Genomic DNA, 25658 nt, shown 5'->3' on the forward strand with positions numbered 1-25658 from the left:
ACACACTTGTAATACCAGCTACTTGGGAGGCTGAGGCAGGAGGATCACCCCAACCCGGGAGGCAGAGGTTGCTGTGAACCGAGATCATGCCACTGCACTCCAGCCTGAGTGACAGAGTAAGACCCTGTCTCAAAAAAAAAAAAAAAAAAAAAAAATTACAGCTAGAGAGGAGGAGTAAGTTCTAGTTTTTTATAGCACTGTAGGATTGTAGTTAACAGTAATTTACTACATATTTTCAAATAACCATAAGAGAGATTTTGAATGTCACCAACACAAATAAATGACAAATGTTTGAGGTTATCATATGCTAATTACCCTGAGTTGATTATTACACGTTATATGTGTATCAAAATATTCTGTCCCCCATAAATATATACATTATGTGTCAAAAAGTAATATATATATGCAACCAAATTAATCTCTGAAATATTATAGACATTTGAATCTTGTCTACATCCTAGTAGTTTATATATCCAATTAGGCTAATTTGGGGGAGGGGGAATCTCATTGGAAAAATAAGAATTGTATTACATATGTCCTCTCTTTGCATTCAGGCATATGTGGAATACATCAGTACAAGTTTGCTTCTAAAAGAGGCAGAGCATACTGGACTAAGAGTATGATAAAGCCTGGCGCAGTGGCTCATGCCTGTAATCCCAGCACTTTGGGAGGCCGAGGCGGGCGTATCACTTGAGGTCAGGAGTTCAAGACTGGGCTGGCCAAAATGGTGAAACCCTGAATCCACTACAAATACAGAAATTAGCTGGGCGACGTGTCGTGCGCCTGTAATCTCAGCTACTCAGGAGGCTGAGGCAGGAGAATCACTTGAACCCAGGAGGCAGAGGTTGCAGTAAGCCGAGACTGTGCCACTGCATTCCAGCCTGGGTGACAGAGGGAGACTCCATCTCAAAAAAAAAAAAAGTATGATAAAAAGATCCAGGCTCTAGTTCTGGATTTATTATTGCAGCCACGTCCTCTGGACGAGTCAGTTGTCTCTCCCTATTTCAGTTTTATCAAATGGAAAAAATGAAAACAGTCACACTTCTTACATAACTTCTTTTATTATCTCTATTACAAATACAGAGACTCAATTATTGACTAATTTATACTAATAGTGGGAAGCAGGGTCTGGATAATCCCAGATGATTACTAATTTAAAACTACTTTACATTTTACTTAGTAATGTGTTTGGAGCACTTACATTTTGTAGCTAGTTACAATTTTACTTTAACTGAAATAATAAGACAAGGCCATAAATACTGGCTTCCCTGGATAGGGAGTTGTGTGGGTTTCCTTTCCAGGCAGTTGGGGTTTTCCATGGAACCTGCTCTACAGTGTCAGCAGGAGTATAACATAGAAGGCTTCCAAGTCAGGCGGCCCAGAGTCAAATCAAAGCCCCATCCCTTTTCAGCAAATTTCTCAACCTTACTTAGCCGAGCCTGCCTGCCTCTTTCTAAAATGGGGAAAATAATAATACTCACTTCACTGGTTTATTGAGAAGATTAAACAAGGACATCATTATTGCTTCTGTTGTTGTTGTTATTATTTTAAAATCTAGGTTGGTGATTGCATCAGTTTCTTAGGGCTGCTCCAAAGAAAGTACCACAAGCTGAGTGACTTAAATAGCGGAAAAGTATTATCTTACAGGTCAAGAGGCTGGAAGTCTGAAATCAAGGCGTCAGCAGGGCCATGTTCCCACTGAAACCTGTAGTGGGGAATCCTTTGTTGCTTCTTCTAAGTTTCTAGTGTTTCTTCGGCTTGTAGATGCGTCACTCCAGTCACACGGCCATCTTCTTCTTCTTTTCTTTTTCTTTTTGAGACAGTCTCACTCTTTTGCCCAGGTCAGACTGCAGTGGTGCTATCTCGGCTCACTGCAAGCTCCGCCTCCCGGGTTCACGCCATTCTCCTGCCTCAGGCTCCTAAGTAGCTGGGACTGCAGGTATGTGCCACCAAGCCCAGCTAATTTTTGTATTTTTAATAGAGAGGGGGTTTCACCATGTTGGCCAGGCTGGCCTCAAACTCCTGACCTCAAGTGATCTGCCCGCCTTGGCCTCCCACAGTGCTGGGATTACAGGCGTGAGCCACTGGCGGCACACAGCCACATTCTTCCTGTGTCTTTACATTGCTTTCCCTGTGTGCTCATCAATCTCTGTGTCTAACTTTCCCCAATATGACACTAGTCATATTGGATTGGGAACCACCCTGATCACCTGATTTCAACTTGATTACCTCTCCCAAGCTCACTTGCTCTTTCTTTCTTTCTTTCTTTCTTTCTTTCTTTCTTTCTTTCTTTCTTTCTTTCTTTCTTTCTTTCTTTCTTTCTCATTCTCTCTCTCTCCCTTCCTTCCTTCCTTCCCTCCCTCCCTCCCTCCCTCCCTCCCTCCCTCCTTCCTTCCTTCCTTCCTTCCTTCCTTCCTTCCTTCCTTCCTTCCTTCCTTCCTTCCTTCCTTCCTTCCTTCCTTCTTTCCTTCTACAGTGGCACAATATTGGCCCACTGCAGCCTCAAACTCCTGGGCTCAAGCGATCCACCTCAGCCTCTCAAGTAGCTGGGACTAGATGCTTGTGTCACCATGCCTGACTAATTTTTAATTCTTATTTTTTCCAGAGATGGGGTTTCACCATATTGCCCAGGCCGGTCTCGAACTCCTAGCTTCAAGCAGTCCTCCCACCTGCGATTCCAGGCATGAGCCACTGTGCTTGGCCAAAGCCTGTATTTCTAAATGAGATCACATTTTGAGGTTCTGGGGGTTAGTGTTTGGACACAATTGAACCCATAACAGTAACAGTTCTTTCTCTCAAAAATTCTCCAAAGTAAGAAAAGTGTTTTACATTTTGCTATCTAAAGTCTCTTCCCTGCAAGATGTTATAATCAAAGAGTTTGCTGCTTATCAAGAAAGTTTGGATACAAAAACTTCAGTTGGTTCTGTTTGTGAGTAAACTTGAAAACAAATTATTTGTTTTGTTTAAAGAGGGAAGCATTCTTTCAGGCGGGACTCTGTCAAGAACACGTTACAAACTGTCTCATTTCCAGTGAACTGTTCTCTGTCTTCCACCCAGACAAACACAAGACAACACTCCTGTCTGCTCTTGCTGGCAGCAGAGCCTTTCACTGGGTCTTGATTTCAAATGGTCATCAGAATTTATCCTCATGGTCCCTGGTCTTCACTAGAGAGTCCCTGTTTTACTTATTGAAGTCAAGCAGACCTGGGTTCTGATTCGAGCTCTACCACCAACAGCCAGTTAGTATACTAATGTCTCAGCCTCAATTTTCTCATCTGTAACATGAAGGTGATAACATCTCATGGGCTGGTGGTGAGATTTGGAGTCCCTAATGCCTGGTAGACAGTCTGCAAATCATGGTCATATTATCATGGAAGAATAATGTTTGGGAAACTTTGGAGGACCTTTTCTATGACTTATTTGAGGCCTTCTGCACATACCCTTCCAAGGGCAGAACAGTGGGCCTGTACCTTGCATCAGCAGAGGAAAAGGTGGAATCTGAATGTGGCCTTTGGAGCTTGAACAGACAGAAATGTCACTTTGCTATCAAAGGAGGAGGTATTGTCTCTGGCCATCTACCCGCCTTTCTGATCTACCATAGGCAGATCTGAAATAGCAACACTTTTCTGTGCACAAATGAGATCAATGCAGAAGAGAAGCAACTTTCATCTGGGAGAGAAGGTTAAGTTTAGAGCCTGGGGTGCAAAGGCAGAGGAGGGTCTGGAGAGGACCCTGGAGTCAGGCCAGGGGTGGTGGGGCCAGGGGGACACTGAGGTGTTAGGCAGGTATGTGGTTGAGAGACACAGCCTCTGTGAAGGAAGCAGGGCAAGTATGAGCAGAGGAAGCGGGAGATGCTAAAGACAGGACAGCCTCCTGCCTCTTAGAATTCTGTCCAGGCTCGCCCTGCTGGGTAGACTTCATTTTAAACTTTATTATTTTTATTTTTTGAGACAGAGTCTCACTCTGTCGCCCAGGCTGTAGTGCAGTGGTGCGATCTTGGCTCACCGCAACCTCTGCCTTCCGGGTTCTGATGATTCTCCTGCCTCAGCCTCCTGAGTAGCTGGGACTACAGGCACCAGCCACCATGCCCGGCTAATTTTTGTATTTTCAGTGGAGATGGAGTTTCACCATGTTGGCTAGGCAGGTCTCAAACTTTTGACCTCAGGTGATCTGCCCACCTCAGCCTCCCAAAATGCTGGGATTACAGGCGTGAGCCACCATGCACTGCCCGGACCTTCATTTTGAACTTTGAGCTCTTTCCCTAATTATGATTCCTCTACTGGGGCAGACAGCTCCTCTCCAAGTGCCAGTTTCTTCAACACAAAGAGGCTTAAAACCCAAGGCCTCCCTCATTAACTGATTGCCACATGTAAGCAATAGATCAAGAGCAACTATAAAAGTCTTGGTTGTGTTCCTTGAGGGACATATTAAGAAACCCTTGAGGGCATATTCTCTCTTGCCTGGAGCTTTGCAAGGTCTATAATCCTGGAAAGGACTCAGGCAGGTCTGTGGGAGCCAAATTGCATCAGCCCTAGTTTCAAAAGTGTTACCTTTTGCTCTTTGTGATTGTAGCTGAATTAGTTGAGTTGTAGTAACAAAGGGGTAAGTGCCCAATTGTGTGTGAGTATGCTCCTCATCCCTCAAAGACAGTATCCAGATATCCTTTATATCCCAAATCCGTTATTAGAATCTGAAGATTTCCAAGTTTTTGATATAGCAATTGTCACTCAATAACTTAATGCATTAACAGTGAATTTTCTAGACAAAGTATAAATCCAGGTCATTTCTTCTCTCCGAGCCTTGGTTTATCATGTGAAAGAAGGTTGTAGGAGCAACAACTAAGGCTTCTGATTGTGATCAAATCCTACATCTTGAGAAGCAATGGCTCCAGGCATCTGTGGTGGGGATTAACGCAGAGCAGTGTGCAGCCATCTATAACAAGCAGGTAAAAGTGGGCTAAAATGTGCATCAAGTACTCCCTCAAAGGGGAAGAATCCATCCAGACACTCTTATCTTTCATTCTATAAACACGTATTGAGCACCTAGAATGCATGAAGGAACAGCAAAGAAAAGATTCGGTTCTGAAAGTGCTCCCAAGGCAAGGCAGGTGGAGGCAGATCACAAGACCCCTTGGAAGGATGAGTGCTGGGAGATTTGTCCAGGAGGTGAGAGGATTGGAATCTATGCCCTTTGATTTTAAAATTCCTGCCTAGTTTCCCCATAGGTAGCCTCCATTTGTTAGGCTATGTGTCCCTATTTTGGCCTCAAAAATTTTGATCAGAGTGAGCATGGGGTAAGATAATCATGAAAATGCACTCTATACCTCCCTCATACCCCTGAAGTCAGGGAGACAAGCTAAGGGCTGCAGTGGCCCGATTTGTCTTGATGGTGAATTTGGTGCTGGGTTAACGGCTCATGTCATGCATGTGTGTGTTTGAGTGAGGGAGTCTTTAAATTACTAGCCCTTCTCAATCTTTCCCTGAGTTTGGGAGAAGGTAGGTAGAGACTAAACCAAGGGCCAGTTGTGCCCATGCCTCTTTTTAAAACCTGTTTTTCTAGATCATGTAATGAATCTAAATACTGGTCTGTGAAAAAGGGAAAAAGGATTATTATCTCTCATATTTCACATCCAGGAATATTAAACAATTAAAAGCTTAACTAATGTTCCCAAGGTCATATGGTGAATTAGGAACAGAGACAGAGAAAGGATTCTGGTTTCTGGTCCTTCTAGTTTTATTGCCTCAGCTTTGGATCTTGCTGCCTCTTTAAATCCCACATTTAGCTAGAATTGGGAGTCGTAGCTGTGAATTGGCTCCATCACTTAAAAAAGGGGGTGCGGAATACTTGCTTTCCTATAAGGCAAAACTATCTTATAACTCTACTGAGCAAGGCCTAAGAGATTGTCAAATTTTCAGCACATGTGAATATCCTTGTTCTTTCAGCTATTGGTATTCTGCAGCAGCTGCCTCACAGAGCCTGGAGAGCTCCAGCAAGGATGGGCCGGAACTCCAGCTGCTGGTGAGCAAGTGTTCACTATTTATAGCGGGAGGGGGGCTGCAAAGGAATGGAATTTTTTCCTTCAGAGTAGGGTTGATGCAACCAACAGGAAGTGGGCTCTGATGGATACTAAAGGAGATCACATGAATATAGCTTATTACAGTACTTATACTCGAGCGTGCTTCAGAATCACCTGAGGGTGCTTCTTGAAAGACAGATTGCGGGGCTCCACCCCCAGAGTTCCTGATTCATCCTGTATCTTAGCCAGTTTGGGCTGCTATAAAAAAGTACCATAGACGGGGTGGCTTAAACAACAAACATTTATTTTGCACAGTTCTGGAGGGTGGGATGTCCAGAATCAAGGTGCTGGCAGATGTGGTGTCTGGTGAGGGCCTGTTTTCTGGTTTATAGCCAATGCCTTCTCACTATGTTTTCACATGGCAGAAGGGGTGTGGGAGCTCCCTAGGGCCTCTTTTGTAAGGGCACTGATCCTACTCATGAGAATTCTGCCCTCATGACCCAATCACCTCCCAAAGGCCCCACCTCCTAGTACCATCATCACCTTGAGGATTACGATTTTGTCATATGAATTTTGTGGGAGATACAGACATTCAGTCCACTAGAGTAGTGAATGGCCCAAAAATGTGCTGATGCTGCTTGTTCAGAGACCACACTTTGAGAACCACTGCTCTATACTTTATTTTTATTTTTTGAGACAGCATCTCACTGTCATCCAGGCTGGAGTACAGTGGGGCGATCTTGGCTCACTGCAACCTCCACTTCCTGAGTTCAAGCGATTCTCCTGTCTCAGCCTCCCAAGTAGCTGGGATTACAGGCACGTGCCACCCTGCCTGGCTAATGTTTTTGTATTTTTAGTAGAGATGGGGTTTCACCATGTTGGGCAAGCTGGTCTCAAACTCCTGACCTCAAGTGATCCACCTGCCTCAGCCTCCCAAAGTGCTGGAATTACAGGCGTGAGCCACCATGCCCAGCCCACTGCTCTGTTTTAACAAATGGATTGTACAGGGAAGAGTTGTTGTATATAGTAGCAGATTAAACCCAAAGAATGCACTGACATGCACAAAAAGACTCTTTCTGGTGATCTTACTGACTGTCAAATCAAAATCAGTTGCTTCTGAGCCAGCATTTCTAAGGCAAAGGTATTATTTTATAAACAAAGAAAACTTCACAAAATGTAAAGGTTAGGACTCATAAGGACTATATATCAACATAATTTAATAAAAATTATTTTTTATTTCTCTTTCTTCTTGCGCTAGTGAAAAAAATGCAATTAGTTTGGTCATATGATGACATCGTGTTTGGAGTCAAGGTCAAACTTGACCTCCACTTTCAACTCTGAGCACAGCCTAGCCTGGGCCTGGGGGCTGATGAGGCTGTCTCAATCTTTGATTAAGAGCCAGGGGAGGCTGGGCGCGGTGGCTGAAGCCTGTAATCCCAGCACTTTGGGAGGCCAAGACGGGGGGATCACGAGGTCAGAAGATCAAGACCATCCTGGCTAATACGGTGAAACCCCGTCTCTACTAAAAAATACAAAAAAACTAGCCGGGCGAGGTGGCGGGCGCCTGTAGTCCCAGCTACTCGGGAGGCTGAGGCAAGAGAATGGCGTAAACCCGGGAGGCGGAGCTTGCAGTGAGCTGAGATCCTGCCACTGCGCTCCAGCCTGGGCGACAGAGCGAGACTCCGTCTCAAAAAAAAAAAAAAAGAAAAGAAAAGAAAAAAAAGAGTCAGGGGAAAGGGTGGGCCCTGGAAGAATGTGGCTTATCTGCTGAGTAGAGCAAGACCTTAGCTTTGGCCTCTCAGTTTATTGGATGAGATTGGCCTGTTCAGAGAAACCTTTGGTTCAGGTTTTTCTTTTTGATTGAATTTTGATATTTTATATTTTCCTAAAAAATTATCCATTTCACTCTGATTTTTGCAAATAATTCTTTTATAAGAATTATAGTTTCCTATATATGTTTTAATCTATTTGTATTTTCCCCTAGTTTTCAAAATTAGACTGTAACCAGCCAACAGGTTCACCTTGCCCACTGCCTAGACAGAGTTGATTTATCAAGACAGGGGGATTGCAATAAAGAAAGAGTAATTAACACAGAGCCATCTGTGTGGGAGACCAGAGATGTTTTATTATTACTCAGATCAGTCTCCCCAAGTATTTGGAGATCAGAGTTTTTAAAGATAATTCGGTGGGTGGGGAGTGGGGAGTGCTGATTGGTGAGGTCAGAGATGAAATCATAGGGAGTTGAAGCTGTCCTCTTGCACTGTTCAAGACCAGTTAATGGATTATTTATTATTGTTGCTGGTCATTTTCGTCCCCTCAGTGAACCAGCTCTTGGATTTCTTTATCCATATGAAGAACTGCAAAGGACCTGAAATTTTTTTTTCTCCTACAGGCAAGCTAACAAGTTAGTCTGCCAGTGGTCTCCTAGGTGACAGATTTGTGCCAATTCCCTAACCCCAGTTCCACCTAACATCACGAAAGTCTCATGATGTCTGCACACATAGTGGATTACAGGAGAGGAACCTAAGTCCTAAATTTAGGGAACCGGAATCTTTTATAAGGACAGTAAGCTGGATGCTTGGCTCTGGGTAAAGACCCTCTCTGTCTTGCAAAGCTGTTTGCAATACAAACCTCCCTGAAGAGATAGTCCACAAGAAAGGCAGCCAGTGCCTCTGCCTCTGCTCCTGTCCTGAAGTATTCAGAAACCAAGAGATGCTGGAGAACTGTCTCCCAATAATCAATCAATCCCACTGATTTTGTCTTTCTTCCTTTATTTTTCTTTTTCTTTCATGCCCTTTCTTTCTTTCTTGCCTGCTCTTTCTTTCCTTATCATTATTTGCTGAATTATCTAGTTTTTCCCTGTTATTTATGGAAGTCAAATGTTTTGTTTATTTATTTATTTATTCAAGACAGAGTCGCTCACTGTCACCCAGGCTGGAGTGCAGTGGTGTGATCTCAGCTCACTGCAACCTCTGCCTCCTGGGTTCAAGCGATTCTTGTGTCTCAGCCTCCTGAGTAGCTGGGATCACAGGTGTGTGCCACTGCACCCGGCTAATTTTTGTATTTTTAGCAGCAGAGATGGGGCTTCACCATATTGGCCAGGCTGCTCTTGAACTCCTGACCTCAGTTGATCCACTCACCTCAGCCTCCCAAATTGCTGGGATTACAGGGGCAAGCCACCAAGCCTGGCCAGCAGTCAAAGGTTTTAAACACAATTAATCAATCATCTTTAGGTTCCCTTGCTCTCTTGGTTTGCTCTGGAAGCTAATTTCTTTTCCTCAGACGTTTGTAGATTAAAGCTATAGAGCCCTTTTAACAGGATCTCTGTGACTTGGTGTTAAATTGCACTTCATTGCAATTTAAGAGGAAATGGAATTTGGAAGATAAAAGTGTAAGTCCTGACTCTGCCACTTTGTACTGGTAACCAAATAAATAACCCACTTTGAGTCTCACTTTTGTTTACAAATATAGGCTTGAATTTCATTATCTCTGAAGTCCTTTTTAATTTATGACTCTAAGAGATTTTGAATTAATTTCAATTTAAGTGGTTTAATGATTTCTAGCCTGACTTGTTGGTTGAGGCAGCATGACCATAGAAACTGGTGAAGCTGAGTTCAACCCATGCCTTGGTTGAGCAATTGCTTCCATTTCCTCACATTTTCTTCTGTGGACTCTCACAGAGGAGAGAAAATCCACATGGCACTGGGGCCTCATTTCCTCCCCTTTGTTGGCATCTTGCCTGGGTTAGCCAAAGAGACAAAGAGGCTGACACCAGAGACTGAGCTCTGCAGCCTACCCTTTCTACCAAAGCTGTTTCCTGGCTCGAGAAGCTCCAGCACTACAGTGTTATCTGGATGTTCCCCTGTGTGTTAGTCAGTTTTCACACTGCTAATGAAGACATACCCTAGACCAGGTAATTTATAAAGGCAAGAGGTTTAATTGACTCACAGTTCCACATGGCTAGGGAGACCTCACAATCATGGCAGAAGATGAATGAGGAGCAAAGTCATGTCTTACATGGTGGCAGGCTAGAGAGCTTGAGCAGGGGAGCTCCCATTTATAAAACCATCAGATCTTGTGAGACTTATTCACTATCACAAGAACAATATGGGGGAAACTGCCCCCATGATTCAGTTATCTCCACCTGGCCTCGCCCATGACACATGGGGGTTATTACAATTCAAGGTGATTTGGGTGAGGACACAGCCAAACCGTATCACCCTGCTTTTTTCTCTTTCTGTGTGTGTAGCACGATAGGACCCTGCCCCTCTTGTAACAGCCCAGGGGGTTCACCTTGCCTGCTGCCCAGACAGAGCCGATTTATCAAGGCAGGAATTGCAATGGAGAAAGAATAATTCATGAAGAGCCAGCCGTGTGGAAGACTGGAGTTTTATTATTACTCAAACCAGTCTCCCGAGCATTCCAGGATCAGAGTTTTTAAAGACAATTTGGCGGGTAGGGTCTCAGCAATGGGGAGTGTTGATTGGTCAGGTTGGAGATGGAATCATAGGGAGGTTTAAGTAAGGTTTTCTGTTTCTGCATGGGATCGCAGAACTGGTTGAGCCAGATTACCAGTCTGGGTGGTGTCAGCTGACCCATCGAGTAAAGTCTGCGAAATCTCTCAAGCAGTGATCTAAGGTTTACAATGGTGATGTTATCCCTAGGAACAATGTTGGGGAGGTTCAGACCCTTGCAGCCAGAAGCTGCTTGACCCCTAAACTGTAATTTGTAATCTTGTAGCTAATTTGTTAGTCCTACAAAGGCAGACGGGTCCCCAGGCAAGAAGGGAGTCTTGTGGGGAAAGGGCTATTAACAATTTTGTTTCAGAGTCAAACCATAAACTAAATTCCTTAAATGAACAAGGACAGCTTAAAGGTTAGAAGCAAGATGGAGTTGGTTAAGTCTGGTCTCTTTTACTATCATAATTTCCTTAGATACAATTTTTGCAAAAGTGGTTTCCCTCTCTTGGGATCTTTCCATGGTGTGTCTGTCCCCTGTGCTGGAGGATCTCTCTAGGGATAATGGGACCTCAGAGCCTAATGAACACCCTGCTACTTCTCTGCCAATTTTCTCTATTTTTAATGTATATCATGAGCACGGCTAATGTGTGTGTTTCTGTCCTTTCTGCACAACCCATAGTATTTGATGAGCATAATGCTAAATGCTTTACATCATCTCATTTAATCCTGATTACAAGTTTGATAATTACATACATTATTCCCATTTTACCAATAGGGAAACCTGGGGCTCAGAAAACTTCAGCAATTTGCCCCAGGTCAGCTGCTGGAAGATGCAGAGCTAGAGGCTGAATCCAAATTGTTTGGTTTTGAAGCCACATGATTTTAACTCTAAGAGAGCCTTATTCTCATCTTAGATTTCACAGATGATTTTCCTGCAGATGGTGCTAAAGGGTCTTATTCAAACACAATCAGTATATTATGACAAATTTTCAACAGATGAAGGTAAAGTATAAGGGCCACCTCTTCTAATTTGTCCAAAAGTCCCATGTGGATTGGCAGCAGCCCTGATGTAATATTCCTCTCTCAGAGGAGGTAACTAATACTGCTAAAAGAAAAACTTTGGCCAGGTGTGGTGGCTCACACCTATAATCCCAGCACTTTGGGAGGCTGAGGCAGGTGGATCTTCTGAGGTAAGGAGTTTGTGACCAGCCTGGCCAACATGGCGAATCCCTGTCTCTACTAAAAATATAAAAGATTAGCCAGGTGTGGTGGTGGGCACCTGTAATCCCAGCTACTTGGGAGGCTGAGGCAGGAAAATTTCTTGAATCTGGAAGGCAGAGGCTGCAGTGAGCTGAAATCACGCCATTGCACTCCAGCCTGGGCGACAAAGCAAAACTCTGTTTCCAAAAAAAAAAAAAAAAAAAAGAGAGAGAGTGAGAGAGAGAGAGATTCAGCTGAATTAAATTTAAAGGGATTTAATTAAGCAATGAATGATTTGCTAATCAGGCAGCCCCCAGAATCACAGCAGATTCAGAGACTCCATTGCAGCCACATGGTGGAAGAAGATTTATAGACAGCAAAAGGAAAGTGAGGTATAGGAAACAGAAGTGAGGTACAGAAAGAGCTGGATTGGTTACAGCTCTGTGTTTGCCTTATTTGAACATGGTTCAAACAGTTGGCTACATTTGATTGGCCAAAACTCAGAGAGTGGCACAGGTGTGGGCTACGGTTGGTTTACACCTCCAATTGTTACAGTTCACGATGTACAGAAAAACATTTAGGCTGAACTTAAATATGTAAGGAGGAAGCTTTAGGCTAAACTTGATTTAACAATACATCATGAGGAAAGTGCATTTTTAAAAACTGAAATGTTAAATTTAAGATAATTCAGCACTCGTGAGAAAGCAAAGCCCAATTCCAGAGGGGAAGAGGAGGCAGGTGCAGGGTCACAGGTGGCAGTTCAGAGAGGCCGACATATTGACCTTGGAGGTCTTAGGGTGACCCTTGTTTTTCTTTTTTTTTTTCCTTTTTCTCTTTCTTTTCTTTTCTTTTTTTTTTTTTTTTGAGATGGAGTCTGGCTCTGTTGCCCAGGCTATGGTGCAGTGATATGATCTCAGCTCACTGCAATCTCTGCCTCCCAAGTTCAAGCGATTCTCCTGCCTCAGCCTCTTGAGTAGCTCGGATTATAGGTGCGTGCCACCATGCCCGGTTAATTTTTATAGTTTTAGTAGAGACAAGGTTTCACCATGTCGGTCAAGCTGGTCTCAAACTCCTGACCTCAAGTGATCTGCCCCCTTTGGCCTCCCAAAGTGCTGAGATTACAGGTGTGAGCCACTGAGTCAGGCCTTCGGGTGGACCAGTTGAGACAACTACAACTTCTTGCTCTTTCCTTACTGCTCTGTTGATACTTGCTTCCCAGATCTAGTGGGGGAAATTATAGGGAACTAGGTGTCCATAAGCATTCCACAGCACTGCTGCTTGAAGGAAATAATTTGTTGTTCTATTGTTGATATGGAAGTTGATGATTAGTAATGTCTTTTTTTTTTTTTTAAGGCAGATGGGGGAAATCTTCATTTTTAAGAAATTAGGTTTATTATGTTTCATGAGCTAAAGATGAACCTTCGGATCCAGAATGCATAGATCCAGATGGGGCTGTAGAGATCCCCTACCTTCCTAACAGCATTTTGTTACAAAATATCCTTTAATTCTTTTCCATACGGCTCAAATGTCCTACTTCCACATGCTATTTTCAGTTTTTGTGAGCAAAATACTCTTCTGAGATCTGCCAGTACTCACATTAACTCATTCTCTTCTTTTCTCCGTGCTCAGCAAATGATGGCTTCTCTGGAGTCCAACTGGAGCCCAGCCTTCTAGATTCTCTTTTGACTTGGCTTTCATTTGTTTTAAACAGATTATCACTTAAGGAGAGCCAGCAGCCTCCAAAGTGCCCTGGAGGACCTGTGATAGTGAATCCATGGATGCACACTTTCCACACCCTGACCAGGTGTACTGCAGGTATCCACCACTGGGCAGTTTGCCTCACAAGTGAGACTGATGCTCACGTGGGCTTGTGAAGTCAGGGGCAAAACATTGCGGTCAGACTCTAAACCCACACATTTAAATGCCCATTCATGCAGATGTTGAGAGAGCCACACAGAAACACACACACATCCATAGAGAAACAGATACATTACCCAGAGAAAGCAGATGGATGCATAGGGGTCTTCCTGTAAGAGGCACATAAAAGCCCTCAGGGACCTTGAGTTAAAAGAACGCCGGGCCGGGCGCGGTGGCTCACGTCTGTAATCCCAGCTTTGAGAGGCCAAAGCGGGCAGACCATGAAGTCATGAGTTCGAGACCAGCCTGGCCAACATGGTGAAACCTGTCTCTACTAAAAACACAAAAAATTAGCCAGACGTGCTGGCACACGCCTGTAATCCCAGCTACTCGGGAGGCTGAGGCAGGAAAATCGCTTGAACCCAGGAGGCGGAGGTTGCAGTGAGCAGAGATCATAGCATTGCACTCCAGCCTGGGTGACAGAGCAAGACTCCATCTCGAGAAAGAAAAAAAAAAAAAAAAGAGAGAATGCCAGGAACTAGGAGAAAGGTAAAATAGGCACAAGCTCAAGAAGGAGAAAACTGCCTTGCCCTGATGAGAATAAGTCATGGACAGTTAAAAGCAAAATAATAGGGCCCTGGCATTTCATATAAATGCAGTTCCTCACTTGTAAATCTAGGACAAGGTGATTCCCCAGCACAACCCAAAGACGGGAGAGCTGTGATGACTCAGGAATGCCCCGAAGTGCCCCGAGTGGGGAAGTGGTTTCATGTCAGTTGTATAAATGACTTGTATGAATATCTCTTTAATCTGTTTATTTACCATTTTACTAATTCCAAGTTCTTCTAAATTAGTGTTCTGATAATTAATTGGGCTCCCTGAGAGGTCTCTAAGTACTGCTCAACTCTTCAGAATTTCAGTAATACCAAACATAGTTCCCCTTGGCATTTTGGGGAGGATATTCTCTAGGGAAATATTAAATCAGATATATCTTCCACTACAAAATAATAAATGTTTCCTATTGTATAAATTAGTCCTCTGAGAGTTTGGTTAATATAAATTTATCTAGTAGAATTTGAACTAAGAATTTTTTTTCTCTTTAACATCAGCCAAAATAACACTTCCTCAGGAATTCATCCCCGACCTCTCAGAAGTAATCTCACAGCTTTCATACACTTATTCATTCATTCATTCAACAAATACTTATTTAGCACTTAATATGTGTGAGGCCCCATTCTAGGTACATCACTGAACAAAATAAAGAAAACCACTGTGGTGCTTATATTCTCGTGGAGATGGCACCTTGGCCCTCCTTTCATGGAGCATCTCATACTGTGTAGTTGCTCCTTGGTGTGATCATTTGGTTGTCAGGTTTTTCCTCTTATGTAAGATCCGTGAGGACTGTGTCAGATTTGCTAACCACTGTAGAGTCACACAGTGCCGACTTGCAAAAGACACTCAAATATTCAACGAATGAATAAATTAGTAGATTCCTCAGCTTCATAATCGAACTCTGGACCTCAAGCAACTGTTCCTAAGCCCTCAGAACTTATAACATGTGTGCATGCTTGGAAATTACTAATGGGCATTTCTCTCCTGGTACAAGATCTCTATCCCATTCAGTCTTTTACACAGCCATAGCGGAGTAAAGTAGTATGGTAAGGAGAAGGAAGGCCCTGAGTTAGGTTTCCTGAGCTGTCCTCAGTTTCCACATTGTGCAGAAGCTGAATCAAGAGCTGGTGGCCTTACCGTGGGGCCCTCTGTGAGCCCTGGATGAGTGGCCCCACAGTAGGGCTTAGAGTAGGCCAGCTGGCCAGATGGAGAAAGTGGTGAGAAGCCCAAGCTTCTGAAGCAAAAACTGAAATGAGGCAGGGTTGGTAAGAGAGGAATTCCCCATCCCCACCCTGCCATGTTTCTGCATTGCCTACCTTGGAGTTGCTGAACTAGCAGTTGCCAGTTTCAGCACTGGAAGCCAGTAGCACCAGAGGGAAGGGGAACATTGTCTAGAGACCAGCAGATTGCATCCAGAGACGAACCAAGCCAGGGTCACACCCTCCACCCAGCACCATGAGAACAATCAAGCACAGGCACATACACCAATCAACACATCAGATGGATGCCAAACAAGTCTTTAAACTGGCTGGTTACCCTGCTGTGGTACAGGTAAAAATGGTCATCAATAAGGGAATGAATGATTACAAAGAAAGAACTCTGGACCACAACTACATTGGGACCCAGGGGAAAGGTGCCCTATTTTGCTACTTGGATCACACCAAGCTGGAAAACCCGACGCCTTTCCTCCTGGGGAGGCAAACACGGATCTCACCCATATCCTTGTCTTGCTGGATTCCTCATTCCTCTTCTGTTGGAGAACTGGCTAGACTCCCCATTCCAGACAAGCCAGGGACACAGGCCCACTTTCCCATACACCAGGAGCCATTTTAGAAGAGACACAGGGACGGAAAGGCTACCTGAAAGAGTGAGTTTGTTTTTTGGTTTTTATAGTCATATCACTGAGATATTTACATACAATAAAATCTCAGATTTTAAGTATACAGTTTGAATTTTGGCCAACATACTTGTGTAACCACCACCCCAATCAAGATGTAGAACATTTCCACCACTACAACAGTTGTCAGTCTGAAGGAGTGTGCATTTTTATCCAAGAAAAATAAAATGACCCACATATGATTAGATTGAAACAGACTTAAACATGGTAGGATTCAAGTAAATTTTCTTCTGCCATATCCAGTGTCAGAGCCCAGGAAGAAGATCAAACTAATTATAGACAAAACAAAGTGGCTATATTTTGTCTGTACGTCCCAATTCAAGCTTGAGCTTCTCACCACTTTCTCCATCTGGCTAGCTGGTCTACTCCAAGCTCTACTGTGGGGCCACTCATCTAGGGCCCACCGAGGGCCTCATGGAAAGGCCACCAGCTCTTGATGGCTGTGAGCTAACTTTGTGTCCTTGCTGTATTTGAGAAGTTGAAGAGTTTGGTGAGGGAAATTAAGAGAATTGGGACAGAGACTGGAACTGGAGAGGACATTTAGGTAAAGAGGTAGGTAATTAAAAGGTCGATGGTCAGAGAAGTACTGTCTGACTCCAAAGCCAGTGCTTTTACTGTGATGCGTACAGCCTCCCACAGGCTAAAGGGGAACAGACACACTCTACCTTCTCCCAGTCATAGGCAACAACAGAGCACCACAAGGCCTTTCTACTGGGCGTTTGTGTAGCATGCGAGCACCTGCTTATGCACTCATGTGGAACACACAGCTCTAACTTTCTCCTCAGTGCCACTCAAGGTGGTGACTTGGGTGGACTTGTGGTAGACAGCCAGACAATAAGCCCTGATCGTGCAATCTTTGTGATCCACACTAAACTGAGCTCAGTAGAAACCCTTCATACATTTGCACTCCTAGATTTGCCAAATGACTGCAATGCCTAAGATGTGGGGCTAGGAGTTGTGTACGTGTGTTTGTGGGGAGGGGGACAGGTGGTGGGACCGAAAGTGGAAGAGCCAGCTGATGCCTTTAAGAAGATTATGCTTTAGTAGGGAAGGTTAGACTTATATGTAAATAACTATAAGACCACGTTCAAGGTTATAAGTGCCAAAGCAGAGTCAAAGATAGAATGCTGGGGCTGGGGAACCCGGAAAGGGAAACTGATTTGTACTCATCCTTGCCCTGCAGGCAGGTTTACAGAAATAACTTCATGCAATTCTCCAAACAACTTTGAGATAGATATTTATAATAAAGGACACCGAAGTTTAGGGATAGCAAGTGACATCCCGTTCCAGATCACATAAGCAGGAAGTGACAGAGCCAGGATTCCAATCCAGTGTTTCTAACTCAAAAGCCAATGTTTTTAGGCTGGGTGTGGTGGCTCACGCCTGTAATACCAGCACTTTGGGAAGTCAAGGTGGGTGGATCACCTGAGGTCAGGAGTTCGAGACCAGCCTGGCCAATATGGCAGAACTTCATCTCTACTAAAAATACAAAAAAAAAAAAAAAAATTAAAAAAAATTAGCCAGGCGTGGTGGTGCATGCCTGTAATTCCAGCTACTCAGGAGGCTGAGGTAGGAGAATTGCTTAAACCTGGCAGGTGGAGGTTGCAGTGAGCCAAGACTGTGTCATCGCACTCCAGCCTGGGTGACAGAGTGAGACTCCATCTCAAAAAAAAAAAAAAAAAAAGGCCAGGCACAGTGGCTCTTGCCTGTAATCCCAGCACTTTGGGAGACCGAAGCTGGTAGATCACCTGAGGTCAGGAGTTTGAGACCAGACTAACCAACAGGGAGAAACCCTGTCTCTACTAAAAATACAAAATTAGCCAGGCGTGGTGGTACATGCCTGTAATCCCAGCTACTTGGGAGGATGAGGCAGAAGAATCGCTTGAACCAGGGAGGTGGATGTTGTGGTGAATCGAGATCGTGCTATTTCACTCTAGCCTGGGCAACAAGAGCAAGACTCCATCTCAAAAAAAAAAAGAAGATATAATTTTGAGATCATCCCTGAGTTTAGAGTAAATATCAGAGCAGCCTTACCATGGTAGTGAATTGAGACCTAACTATACACACAGGAGGACCAGTCTAAGAACTCCGTACATGTGGTCGAGAAGTTGGTAGTTTACCTCTCCCAACTCCGTTCTTTATTTAGTCTTTAAGTAGCTTTCCTTGAGCAAATACAAAATAATGAAAATAAGAAAGCAGAATTTATTTGATCAATAAAAAGTAGTACTTCCTTTAAAAAAAAATCCAAAAACCTGAAAACCATTCTTAACCTGAGGGCTGCACGAAAGCAGGCTAGGCAGGATTTGATCAGCACAAACTGGCCTTAGTTTGCCAACCCCTGTCCTATATAATTAAAAAGGCAAACAACAACAACAGCAACAAAAACCCCAAACCAGCAAACAAATAAAGCAAAACCTCCAATGCAGCAACCAAAGGACAATTTGAAATAATGATGTTAATAGTGAAATATAGGATGACTCACATGTTTGGGTAACAGACCTTTTTGCCAGCCAGGTGGTTTCTAATTCTCTGCTTTCAACTGTATTAAAGGAGAATCTCATCAAGTTTTTAGCTGGTAGGTCTTTAAAAATAATTTTGGATATCAGATCACTGTGATTATTGATGGAGAACTTGGAAGGCATTCAGAAAATGAAGTAAAATTGCAATTACAAAATTCATTTCCACTTACTTATGTCAACAATATTCCTCGCTTATGTCTATAAAAAATAAAAGTAGGAATAGAATTCATATAGAAACCTGTGTCATTCCAGTAATTAGTAATATTAACCAAAAAGCAAATAGACAAACAAACAAAAAAACACACCAAGAAATATTTGGAAGAAAAACTAGTCCTAACTTAATATATATTTTCAATAAAATTTTACTTTTTAAAATAATAATTTCATAAAATGTATATATACTTATGTCAGTTTTGTAGGGAAAAGAGAGATCAGACTGTTACTGTGTCTATGTAGAAAGGAAAGACATAAGAAATTCCATTTTGACCTGTACGTTGAACAATTGGTTTGCTGAGATGCTGTTAATTTGCAACTTTGCCCCAGCTGCTTTGCCCCAACTTTGAGCTCACAAAAACATGTGTTGTATGGAATCAAGGTTTAAGGGATCTAGGGCTGTGCAGGATGTGCCTTGTTAACAAAATGTTTACAGGCAGTATGCTTGGTAAAAGTCATCGCCATTCTCTAGCCTCAATAAACCAGGGGCACAATGCACTGCGAAAAGCCACAGGGACCTCTGCCTTGGAAAGCCGGGTATTGTCCAAGGTTTCTCCCCATGTGATATTCTGAAATATGACCTCGTGGGATGGGAAAGACCTGACCATCCCCCAGCCCGACAGCTGTAAAGGGTCTGTGCTGAGGTGGATTAGTAAAAGAGGAAAGCCTCTTGCAGTTGAGATAGAGGAAGGCCACTGTCTCCTGCCTGCCCCTGGGAACTGAATGTCTCAGTATAAAACTGGATTGTACATTTGTTCAATTCTGAGATAGGAGAAAAGCCGCCCTATGGCGGGAGGCGAGACATGTTGGCAGCAATGCTGCTTTGTTATTCTTTACTCCGCTGAGATGTTTGGGTGGAGAAAAACATAAATCTGGCCTACGTGCACATCCAGGCATAGTACCTCCCCTTGAACTTAATTATCACACAGATCCTTTTGCTCACATGTTTTCTTGCTGACCTTCTCCCCACTATCACCCTGCTCTTCTGCCGCATTCCTCTTGCTGAGATAGTGAAAATAATAATCAGTGAAAACTGAGGGAACTCAGAGACCGGTGCTGGTGCAGGTCCTTGGTATGCTGAGTGCCGGTCTCCTGGGCCCACTGTTGTTTCTCTATACTTTGTCTCTGTGTCTTATTTCTTTTCTCAGTCTCTCGTCCCACTTGATGAAATATACCCACCGGTGTGGAGGGGCAGGCCACCCTTTCAAGTTTTTCCAATGATCTACTACTACTAATTGTCATGGTAACTTAATCCAGAGTAAAATTTTTAAACACTCAGAGCCTAATAGTCACCAGAGATTTAAATAAATGTTTATTTCAATTTCTATACATATTTGTAGCAGAGATATGTGAGAGCAATCGATAAAATTGTGAGTAAAATATCTTATATTAGCATAAAATTTTGCTGGAGAAATAGAATAGAAATAAAAGTTCAAAAAGAAAAATAATATAAAATTTCCTATTGTCAAGAAGAGCTTATTTTAATTAATTAATTTATTTATTTATTTATTTTGAGACGGCGTCTCTTATCACCCAGGCTGGAGTGCAGTGGCACAATCACGGCTCACTATAACCTCTGCCTCCCAGGTTCAAGTGATTCTCCTGCCTCAGCCTCCTGAGTAGCTGGGATTACAGGCGTGCTCCACCATGCCTGGCTAGTTTTTGTATTTTTAGTAGAGATGGGGTTTTACCATGTTGGCCAGGCTGGCTTCAAACTCCTGATCTCAGGTGATCTACCTGCCAGCTTTGGTCTCCCAAAATGCTGGGATTATAGGCGTGAGCCACCGTGCCCGGCCAATTTTTGTATTATTAAAAATAAATCATGGTGGCTCTTAAATTCCTATGGTTTTTAGATTCCACTGGATACATTTAAAGAAGTGATATGATATTTTTTAAATGTTGATATTTACGATATACCAGACAAGCAGTTCTCAAAGTGTGGTCCCTGAGTCAGCAGCCTTGACATCATTTGAGAACTTTATAGAAATCCAACTTCTCAGGCCCTACCCAGACCCACGGAATCAGAAACTCTGAGAACTGGTGGACTTTAACAAACCCTTCATGTGATTCTGATACATGTTGAAGTTTGAAAACTGCATCAAAAATTACATAATTTGCAGCTATTTAAACTGATAATGAAAATATTTTTATGTTAATTTAAAATGTGTAAGGAGACATATTTTGGTCTCCTTACACATTTCTGGTCTTACAAGAAAATTATTTGAGGAATATACAAGCAAAAATGTTTGAGCACCACTACACCATATCCTGCACCTTTTTACATCTTTAGACTAAAGAGAGGTTTTTTCCCTTGGAGGAAAAAGTGGATGGGGATGCACATTAAAGATGGTGTCACATGGAAACTGGATAGGACTTGGTATACGCATGAGAGAGAAGAGCACTGCAGGCAGAGAGAACAGTGTGAAAAAGGCTCAGAGGTGGGAAAGCGCAGGTGTGAGTGAGGGAATAGTTGGGCTGGGCTGGAGCAGGAGTGTGGGTAGAGAATAGCTGGTACTAAATTTGCAAAGACAAGATTGCAGTGATGATGCCAGAACTGTATTTGGAGCAGGAGAGAGATGTGGTCAGTGTCGTGCTTTGTTGAAGCTAGCCTGGAATGGCTCAGGTGGGAGATACTGGAGGCAGTGAAACTAGATGCCAGAGCCATGCTCTGGAGCCCATCTTCACTCTTGGAGGGTCGCCACCATCTCTGTTAGCTGAAGTAGTCCTTGCCCGCCATCACTGAAAAATGCAGGTAATGCCCCCCACCCCAGAGAGACTGGCATACCCTAGGGACAGAGACAGTCATGTTGCTGTTCTGAGGCAGCTATGGCCCATCTGTCAGTTTGGGCTTTCGCCTGTTGCCACGTCTTAAAGCCTTGCCATTCCCTAAATAGTGATCATGCTTACCTCCTGAGATCAATGAGATGACTGCAAAGTGCTAGGAGTTGCTCAGGCAGAAGGAATTCACAAACTCTTGGAGCATATTACTGTTATCTTTGTTTCTGTTTAACCAAGGACACACCAGGGAGAGAAGGCATGACATCACCAAAGCAATTTCCCATTGGCTGTCCATTTCCCAAGGGCTGGGTTTTCTTTCCAGTTGTTTACTTCTCCTAAGTATGACATGCAGCCCAGAGGCAAGTCCTGTCACTTCAGTTTCCAGATTCAGTGCCTCTGATGTCATTAGGTTATGGCAAGAGAGCGAGATAACACAACGGTGGTAAATGTTAGTTGACAGACTCGATGTACCTTAGAGTAAGATGCTCTGAGCTTCATGTTTACTCCTTTCAGGCTGATTTCAATTCTGCATTACTACATTAATTCATAATGCAGAATACATGAGGCAAAAGGATAATAAAATGATGACACTAGCTTTTCTACTTAGTATCCTATAAAATGCGATGCAAATGAATTGGTTCTGTCAGTGCATTTTATCACAAAGCTTCAACATACAGTTCCTGCAAGGATTCCCTTCCATGTGCTTATGAATCTCGGTTGCCATCCTAGTTTTTAACATTTGCCTCATTTCTTGAAGGTTAATAACTGAACTGATTTATTTAAAAAGTCTTATGCAATTATGTTGAAGAAAAGGAGGAAATTGTCACAATTGCTTTTCTCTAGACTTGAATTCGATGTTCCTTTTGGATGAGAGGCAGAGTTAAAAATGAATACCTCATTTTTTTGGCAGTTAAAAAGCAACAAAATTCAAAAGTGGAGTTTCACTTAATCCATCCAACAATCCCAAACATTTGATTGAAAAAATGTAAATAATAAAATTTCAAAGGGATTTTATTTTAAAGTAGCCACTGGGCATGTGCAGTAATACAATTTTTAATGGCCATTTTATTTCTCATTTCTGATTTCATTTTTAGTGAAATTACTTGGTGGTGAACAGAACCAGAGTGATAGCCTGAGAGACAAAACTCATGGGTTTCTGAAATAATACAAACATCATTCTCTGGCGATATAGAACCTTTCTCTCAGCAGCCTCACCCAATCTCCCACACATTCCCTCGGGGCGGGCGGTGGGAGCATTACCTCACCTGCTGCCTCAACCTGGTCTTCTAGCTATGGGGTGAGGAAGCCCTGGGAGGCACCAACACTTTTCTGAGGACACACAGCCACTGAATCAAGTAAAACTAGAGCCTCCGGACTTTTGGGAAGAGCTCTGCCCCATCCCTGGCTCTCCCTAGAGAGCTGTACACCGAGCAACTTCACGTTTTTCAGTCCTATGGAGGCTTCAGGGAAATGAGATCTCCTAAGGCCTCCTAGCATCACAACATGCAAGGATCTGCCCCAGGCTGTGCATTTTTCTCACTCACGCTAGTCTTCATGGAACACAGACCAAACTGCAATAATGTCCACAGGAACGCTCAATAAAATTGTGTTTTATGTATAGGCTCAGTGACATGTGCTTGCAATCCTCTGGGAGGCCAAGGCGGGAGGATCACTTGAGCCCGAGTTCGAGACCAGCCTGGGCAACATAGTGAGATCCTCTGTATCTCACTGTAAAAAAAAATTCTTTTTGTAATAAAACAGTGTTTCGTGAAGGGCTTTTCTTGCTCCAGCCAGAGTTTGAATTGATATTTACATCTGAATGTCAAGAGCTAATGTGATATTGTGTTAAAAGCCCGAGCTTTGGCGCGGTGGCTCACGCCTGTAATCCCAGCACTTTGGGAGGCCGAGGCGGGCGGATCACAAGGTCAGGAGATCGAGACTACGGTGAAACCCCGTCTCTACTAAAAATACAAAAAAATTAGCTGGGCGCGGTGGCGGGCGCCTGTAGTCCCAGCTACTCAGGAGGCTGAGGCAGGAGAATGGCGTGAACCCGGGAGGCGGAGCTTGCAGTGAGCCGAGATCGCGCCACTGCACTCCAGCCTGGGCGACAGCGTGAGACTCCGTCTCAAAAAAAAAAAAAAAAAAAAAAAAAAAAAAAGCCCGAGCTTTGGAGTTCTACTGGGATGGGCTTCTCAATTCAACACATATCAGCTCTGTGGTCTTGACGATGAAAATTCTCTGAACTTCAATTTACTTTCCTGCAAAATTGGGATAATAAATCTACTTCATAATCTTGGTGTGTGGATTAAATGAGAGAGATTTGTGTGTGTGTGTGTGTGTGTATGTGTGTGTGTGTGATGTTTAGCACAGTGCCTGGCACATAGTAAATATTCAAAGAAATTAAATTACTTCTTATTAACACTACTATTGTAAATTTGACCGATTATTGAAAAGCTCTGGATTGCTGAATCCTTTCCTCTCTGCAAAATAGCCCAAATAGTATGTATCTGAGAGAGTTGGGGGTGAAGATAGAAATACTTCTGGTCTCCACTTAAGGAGTCCCTCTCTTTACTTGGGTTCTTGGAGACTGGGTGAAGGCTGGAATAATCCCTCTGGTGTCCCCAGCTCTGCTCTAAGCAAGCCATGGGTTTTCCCTCAGGTAGAGAGCATGGAGGCCTGCAGAGGAACAGGAACAGAGGATCTCTTCAAAAAGGGTTTGGCTGCTGCTCCTATTTCCCTACAATTTCTGTCTTTTGCTGGAATTGGAACTAGTCTACTGGGCTATCATTATAGACAGAACATTTTCAATCCTTAATACAATTTTTTCTTGCACAGTAGGATGGCTAGAATGAACAATAATGTATTGTATATTTCAAAATAGCTACAAGAGAGGGTTTTGAATGTTCTCATAACATAGAAATAATGAATGTTTAAAGTTATGGATATGCTAATTACCCTGATTTGGCCACTATGTAATTTTTTTTTTTTTTGAGACGGAGTCTCGCTCTGTCACCCAGGCTGGAGTGCAGTGGCCGGATCTCAGCTCACTGCAAGCTCCGCCTCCCGGGTTCACGCCATTCTCCGGCCTCAGCCTCCCAAGTAGCTGGGACTACAGGCGCCCCGCCACCTCGCCCGGCTAGTTTTTTTGTATTTAATAGAGACGGGGTTTCACCGTGTTAGCCAGGATGGTCTCGATCTCCTGACCTCGTGATCCGCCCGTCTCGGCCTCCCAAAGTGCTGGGATTACAGGCTTGAGCCACCGCGCCCGGCGGCCACTATGTAATTTATACATGTATTGAAACATCATGTTGTACCCCATAAATACGTACAATGATTACGTATCAATCAAGAATTTTCAAAAAGACAAAAGACTTTCTAAAAAAAGTATCCCAGCTGGAGACAGTGGAGACGCGGAGATTCTGGAAAGCAAAGTTAGGTGGTAGCCTCCTCCCATCAATCTATTCACAACTACTGATATATCCGAGAGGTAAGAAGCCTTCTGAGGAAGAGCGGAACCTGCTGGCAGTGAGGCAGACTCAAGTAGAAGGGCTGCAAGAGGGCTGTTTCCAGAACTGCTTCCCACCCAAGCAGCACGACTTCATGCCTGGGGGACCAAAAAAAAGGGCTTTGTGCCTGAATTGAAAGAGCTTGTGACTAAGGCTTGTGACATTTGAGGCTCAAGAGGCCTCTCCTTGTCAACCCTGCAACTGAGAGTAAGCAGGGAGCGTTCTTACTTCACAAGGGAGATGAGGCTTGTCTCCTAGGTGGAGTTTCAGAGCAGTCCCAGCTCCACAGGCGTCAGGTGTGAGACATAGCCCTGTGGGCACCCGGGTGGACAAGTGGCTCCAGGTGGGCAGAGAGGCCACTAGAGGCCATCAGCTTGGACAGGCTTCTCTGGGGTCGGGGCTGAGTCCCTTATTGGCCAAGCATGCAAGTTTAGCGACACTATAAATACAGTACACACCCTGAGGATTCCCAAATACACTTAAGGGAGGGGGATTTTGAAGTCAAAATCCTGGTGGAGGCTGTGAGTCATAGAGATTTGGATATTACTATTGATGCGATCGCATTTGTGGTCACAGATGAGTGAAGCCTGAGATATTTTG

Source organism: Theropithecus gelada, chromosome 5, assembly GCF_003255815.1.
Source record: "Theropithecus gelada isolate Dixy chromosome 5, Tgel_1.0, whole genome shotgun sequence".
NCBI classification, from domain to species: domain Eukaryota; kingdom Metazoa; phylum Chordata; class Mammalia; order Primates; family Cercopithecidae; genus Theropithecus; species Theropithecus gelada.